Raw genomic sequence first — 7,379 nt, 5'->3', positions numbered from 1 at the left:
GTATATAATAGTGGCTCACACTGTGCCTCCTGAATATAATACTGCCACACATTGTGCCTCCTGAATATAATACTGCCACACATTGTGCCTCCTGAATATAATACCTCACATGCTGTGTCTTTTCTACACATTCTATTTTATTTAAAAAAATTACTGTGATTCAATGTGACCACGGAATGCATCCTGCACATTTTCTCTAAAATACCGAAACATACTGTGCCCCCTATATCAGTATCTACCCCCCATAAGGAACATATGGTCGTGCGGAATTATTAGAAGTTGTGAGACATGACTAATGGTGGTATAATGGAGGGGCACAACACCATGTCCTGCCCAGGGTGCCATGTGGAGAGGCCATTCAGTCTGGACATTTGGGTAGATAGGAACCTTCTATGGGGGATCAGTCAGCCTGGACATTTGGGTAGATAGGAACCTTCTATGGGGGATCAGTCAGCCTGGATATTTGGGTAGATAGGAGCCTTCTATGGGGGATCAGTCGGCCTGGATATTTGGGTAGATAGGAGCAGGGGCGTAGCTAATGTCTCCTGGGCCCTGGTGCGAGAGGCCAACTTGGGCCCCCCCTCCCCTCCTTTCACGACCAAGTGATGCTATTGGTGTATGTGTATGTGTGTATATATATATATATATATATATATATACACACCAAGACAGATATTACCAATAACACCAGCATATTGGAAGAGAAAGTATTATCACCGTACATATTACCGCCATACTGTTACTGACCAAATCCTGTATACTGAGACCAATATTACCAGTAATACCAGTATATAGGGAGGAAACATTACTGCCACACCACAACCACTACCATCACCACCATATTGTTACTGACCAAATCCAGTATACTAAATCACCTCATCCAGTCATATAGAGGTGGCCCCAGCTCTACACAGGCTCTATACACCATATACATTACAGTGCAGTTATATCAGGTGACTCACAGGAGACGTCTTTTCTGATCGGAGTTCTTTCCTTTTCATCCTCTTCTCCATCTGTCCTGGGCCGTTATGAGAACTTCTCCGAGCCACGAATCCACAGAATCTGCCAGACAGACATATTAGTCTCCTCACTCCGGCACCATCCTCATCTATATACACACTGCACATCTGTACTGTCCCCTTTACACACTCCTTTAGTGGGTAGCCCTGACTTTATGTAACCCCCTAATCAGTGGCGTAACTATCGTGGTCGCGGGGGTCGCCGCCGCGACCGGGCCCGCCACAAAGGGGGGCCCGCGGGGCCCTCAGGGCCCCGCAAGGCCCTCCCGATCAATCACTCTTGTGACCGCAAGCATTGTTTTGCTTGCGGTCACAAGAGTCCGACTCTGTCTTCCCCCGGCTGCTGCGCGGCTGCCGGGGATGTCGCGTCTTATCCCCGGCAGCGCACGCATCCCAGAGCTCCCTGCGCGCCTTGGGCCCTGACTTCCGGTTCCGGCGCAGGGAGCTCTGGGATGCGCGCGCTGCCGGGGATAAGACGCGACACCCCCCGCAGCTGCGCAGCAGCCGGGGACAGACCGAAGGAGTGAGGATCAACGTGGGAGCGCGTTGTCAGGTGAGTTAAGTTTTGTTTTGTTTTTTATCAGCCTGCAGGGTGGGGGGAAAGAGGGGGGCATCTATGAGGGTGGTGGGGGGAAAGGGGACCATCTATAAGGGAGGAGGGGGGGGGTGAAGGGGACCATCTATAAGGGAGGAGGGGGGGGGTGAAGGTGACCATCTATAAGGGAGGGGGGAAGAGGGGGCCATCTATAAGGGAGGGGGGGAGAGGGGGCCATCTATAAGGGAGGGGGGGAGAGGGGGCCATCTATAAGGGAGGGGGGGGAGAGGGGACCATCTATAAGGAAGGGGGGGTGAAGGGGACCATCTATAAGGGAGGAGGGGGGGTGAAGGGGACCATCTATAAGGGAGGGGGGAGAGGGGACCATCTATAAGGGAGGGGGGAGAGGGGGCCATCTATAAGGGAGGGTGGGGGGAGAGGGGGCCATTTATCAAGGAGGGGGAGAGGGGGCCATCCATAAGGGAGGGTGAGGAGAGAGGGGGCCATCTATAAGGGAGGGGGTAGAGGGGGCCATCTATATGGAGGGGGGAGAGGAGGCCATCTATAAGGGAGGGTGGGGGGAGAGGGGGCCATCTATAAGGAGGGCAACATGGGGGGAGAGGGGCCATCTATTTGGGGGGGGCAACATAGGGGGAGAGGGAATACACAGAGGGGGGCATATATTATTAGGAGGTCACATAGTCAGGGCTACCTACTAAATGAGGGTGTAAAGGGGACAGTACAGATGTGCAGTGTGTAGAGAGATGGAGATGGTGCCAGAGTGAGGAGACTAATATGTCTGTCTGGCAGATTCTGTGGATTCGTGGCTCGGAGAAGTTCTCATAACGGCCCAGGACAGATGGAGAAGAGGATGAAAAGGAAAGAACTCCGATCAGAAAAGACGTCTCCTGTGAGTCACCTGATATAACTGCACTGTAATGTATATGGTGTATAGAACCTGTGTAGAGCTGGGGCCACCTCTATATGACTGGATGAGGTGATTTAGTATACTGGATTTGGTCAGTAACAATATGGTGGTGAAGGTAGTGGTTGTGGTGTGGCGGTAATGTTTCCTCCCTATATACTGGTATTACTGGTAATATTGGTCTCAGTATACAGGATTTGGTCAGTAACAGTATGGTGGTAATATGTACGGTGATAATACTCTTCTTCCAATATGCTGGTGTTATTGGTAATATCTGTCTTGGTGTGTGTGTATGTATATATATATATATATATATATATATATATATATATATATATATATACACACACACCAATAGCATCACTTGGTCGTGAAAGGAGGGGGGGGGGCCCAAGTTGGCCTCTCGCACCAGGGCCCAGGAGACATTAGCTACGCCCCTTCCCCTAATAATATATGCCCCCCTCTGTGTATTCCCTCTCCCCCTATGTTGCCCCCCCAAATAGATGGCCCTCTCCCCCCATGTTGCCCTCCTTATAGATGGCCCCCTCTCCCCTCACCCTCCCTTATAGATGGCCCCCTCTCCCCCCTCCATACAGATGGCCTCCTCTCCCCCCTCCATGCAGATGGCCCCCTCTACCCCCTCCCTTATAGATGGCCTCCTCTCCCCCCTCCTTATAGTTGGCCCCCTCTACCCCCTCCCTTGTAGATGGCCCCCTCTCTCCTCACCCTCCCTTATGGATGGCCCCCTCTCCCCCCTCCTTTATAGATGGCCCCCTCTCCCCCCACCCTACCTTATCGATGGCCCCCTCTCCCCCCCCTCCTTTATAGATTGCCCCCTCTCCCCCCACCCTACCTTATCGATGGCCCCCTCTCCCCCCCCTCCTTTATAGATTGCCCCCTCTCCTCCCACCCTCCCTTATAGATGGCCCCCTCTCCCCCCCTCCCTTATAGATGGTCCCCTTCCCCCCCCCCTCCCATATAGATGGTCCCCTTCACCTCCCCCTCCTCCCTTATAGATGGTCCCCTTTCCCCCCACCCTCATAGATGGCCCCCTCTTTCCCCCCCACCCTCATAGATGGCCCCCTCTTTCCCCCCCCACCCTCATAGATGGCCCCTCTTTCCCCCCCCCACCCTCATAGATGGCCCCTCTTTCCCCCCCACCCTCATAGATGGCCCCCTCTTTCCCCCCCACCCTCATAGATGGCCCCTCTTTCCCCCCCACCCTCATAGATGGCCCCCTCTTTCCCCCCCACCCTCATAGATGGTCCCCTTTCCCCCCACCCTCACAGATGCCCCCCTCTTTCCCCCCACCCTCATAGATGGTCTCTCTCCCCCCCACACCCTCATAGATGGCCCCTCTTTCCCCCCCACCCTCATAGATGGCCCCTCTTCCCCCCCCCCACCCTCATAGATGGCCCCTCTTTCCCCCCCACCCTCATAGATGGCCCCCTCTTCCCCCCCACCCTCATAGATGGCCCCCTCTTCCCCCCCCCCACCCACCCTCATAGATGGTCCCCTTTCCCCCCACCCTCATAGATTGCCCCCTCTTTCCCCCCACCCTCATAGATTGCCCCCTCTTTCCCCCCACCCTCATAGATGCCCCCTCTTTCCCCCCACCCTCATAGGTGCCCCCCTCTTCCCCCCACCCTCATAGATGCCCCCCTCTTTCCCCCCACCCTCATAGATGCCCCCCTCCTTTCCCCCACCCTCATATATGCCCCCCTCTCCCCCCCCACCCTCATAGATGCCCCCCTCTTTCCCCCCACCCTCATAGATGCCCCCCTCCTCTTTCCCCCCACCCTCATAGATGCCCCCCTCTTTCCCCCCACCCTCATAGATGCCCCCTCTTTCCCCCCACCCTCATAGATGCCCCCCTCTTTCCCCCCACCCTCATAGTCTGTCCCCGGCTGCTGCGCGGCTGCCGGGGGTGTCGCGTCTTATCCCCGGCAGCGCGCGCATCCCAGAGCTCCCTGCGCGTCGGAACCGGAAGTCAGGGCCCAAGGCGCGCAGGGAGCTCTGGGATGCGCGCGCTGCCGGGGGTAAGACGCGACACCCCCGGCAGCCGCGCAACAGCCGGGGGAAGATGGAGCCGGACTCTTGTGACCGCAAGCAAAACAATGCTTGCGGTCACAAGAGTGATTGATCGGGAGGGCCTAGCTACGCCACTGGATAGGAACTTTCTATGGGGGATCAGTCAGCCTGGACATTTGGGTAGATAGGAACTTTCTATGGGGGATCAGTCAGCCTGGACATTTGGGTAGATAGGAGCCTTCTATGGGGGATCAGTCATCCTGGACATTTGGGTAGATAGGAGCCTTCTATGGGGGATCAGTCAGTCTGGACATTTGGGTAGATAGGAGCCTTCTATGGGGGATCAGTCAGCCTGAATATTTGGGTAGATAGGAACCTTCTATGGGGGATCAGTCAGCCTGGATATTTGGGTAGATAGGAGCCTTCTATGGGGGATCAGTCAGCCTGGACATTTGGGTAGATAGGAGCCTTCTATGGGGGATCAGTCGGCCTGGACATTTGGGTAGATAGGAGCCTTCTATGGGGGATCAGTCAGCCTGGACATTTGGGTAGATAGGAGCCTTCTATGGGGGATCAGTCAGCCTTGATATTTGGGTAGATAGGAACCTTCTATGGGGGATCAGTCAGCCTTGATATTTGGGTAGATAGGAACCTTCTATGGGGGATCAGTCAGCCTGGACATTTGGGTAGATAGGAGCCTTCTATGGGGGATCAGTCAGCCTGGACATTTGGGTAGATAGGAGCCTTCTATGGGGGATCAGTCGGCCTGGACATTTGGGTAGATAGGAGCCTTCTGGGGGATCAGTCGGCCTGGACATTTGGGTAGATAGGAGCCTTCTATGGGGGATCAGTCAGCCTGGACATTTGGGTAGATAGAAGCCTTCTATGGGGGATCAGTCGGCCTGGACATTTGGGTAGATAGGAGCCTTCTATGGGGGATCAGTCAGCCTTGATATTTGGGTAGATAGGAGCCTTCTATGGGGGATCAGTCAGCCTTGATATTTGGGTAGATAGGAGCCTTCTATGGGGGAATCAGTCAGCCTGGATATTTGGGTAGATAGGAACCATCTATGGGGGATCAGTCAGCCTGGACATTTGGGTAGATAGGAGCCTTCTGGGGGATCAGTCGGCCTGGACATTTGGGTAGATAGGAGCCTTCTATGGGGGATCAGTCAGCCTGGACATTTGGGTAGATAGGAGCCTTCTATGGGGGATCAGTCGGCCTGGACATTTGGGTAGATAGGAGCCTTCTATGGGGGATCAGTCAGCCTTGATATTTGGGTAGATAGGAGCCTTCTATGGGGGAATCAGTCAGCCTGGATATTTGGGTAGATAGGAACCTTCTATGGGGGATCAGTCGGCCTGGACATTTGGGTAGATAGGAGCCTTCTATGGGGGAATCAGTCAGCCTGGATATTTGGGTAGATAGGAACCATCTATGGGGGATCAGTCAGCCTGGACATTTGAGTAGATAGGAGCCTTCTATGGGGGATCAGTCAGCCTGGATATTTGGGTAGATAGGAGCCTTCTATGGGGGATCAGTCAGTCTGGACATTTGGGTAGATAGGAGCCTTCTGGGGGATCAGTCGGCCTGGACATTTGGGTAGATAGGAGCCTTCTGGGGGATCAGTCGGCCTGGACATTTGGGTAGATAGGAGCCTTCTGGGGGATCAGTTGGCCTGGACATTTGGGCAGATAGGAGCCTTCTATGAGGGATCAGTCGGCCTGGACATTTGGGTAGATAGGAGCCTTCTGGGGGATCAGTCGGCCTGGACATTTGGGTAGATAGGAGCCTTCTGGGGGATCAGTCGGCCTGGACATTTGGGTAGATAGGAGCCTTCTATGGGGGATCAGTCGGCCTGGACATTTGGGTAGATAGGAGCCTTCTATGGGGGATCAGTCGGCCTGGACATTTGGGTAGATAGGAGCCTTCTATGGGGGAATCAGTCAGCCTGGATATTTGGGTAGATAGGAACCTTCTATGGGGGATCAGTCGGCCTGGACATTTGGGTAGATAGGAGCCTTCTATGGGGGATCAGTCAGCCTGGACATTTGGGTAGATAGGAACCTTCTATGGGGGATCAGTCAGCCTGAATATTTGGGTAGATAGGAACCTTCTATGGGGGATCAGTCAGCCTGGATATTTGGGTAGATAGGAACCTTCTATGGGGGATCAGTCAGCCTGGACATTTGAGTAGATAGGAGCCTTCTATGGGGGATCAGTCAGCCTGGATATTTGGGTAGATAGGAGCCTTCTATGGGGGATCAGTCAGTCTGGACATTTGGGTAGATAGGAGCCTTCTGGGGGATCAGTCGGCCTGGACATTTGGGTAGATAGGAGCCTTCTGGGGGATCAGTTGGCCTGGACATTTGGGTAGATAGGAACCTTCTATGGGGGATCAGTCGGCCTGGACATTTGGGTAGATAGGAGCCTTCTATGAGGGATCAGTCGGCCTGGACATTTGGGTAGATAGGAGCCTTCTATGGGGGATCAGTCAGCCTGGACATTTGGGTAGATAGGAGCCTTCTGGGGGATCAGTCGGCCTGGACATTTGGGTAGATAGGAGCCTTCTATGGGGGATCAGTCAGCCTGGACATTTGGGTAGATAGGAGCCTTCTGGGGGATCAGTCGGCCTGGACATTTGGGTAGATAGGAGCCTTCTGGGGGATCAGTCGGCCGCCCTATTCATTGAAGTTTCAAGCTTTATAAATACAGGAAACACAATTACTCTGCGCTGAGAGGGTGCGAGGCCCCGAGCACATCTAACACTGGAGAGAGTTACACAGCGGCAGCTCATATTCAGATCCCATCACCGGGACGTGAGGGCGACGCAGGGAATGTAATGAGGTGAATCTCTACAGAATGAAA

Source organism: Dendropsophus ebraccatus, chromosome 5 (genome assembly GCF_027789765.1).
Source record: "Dendropsophus ebraccatus isolate aDenEbr1 chromosome 5, aDenEbr1.pat, whole genome shotgun sequence".
Lineage (NCBI taxonomy): Eukaryota > Metazoa > Chordata > Amphibia > Anura > Hylidae > Dendropsophus > Dendropsophus ebraccatus.
This window is presented reverse-complemented; position numbering follows the sequence as displayed.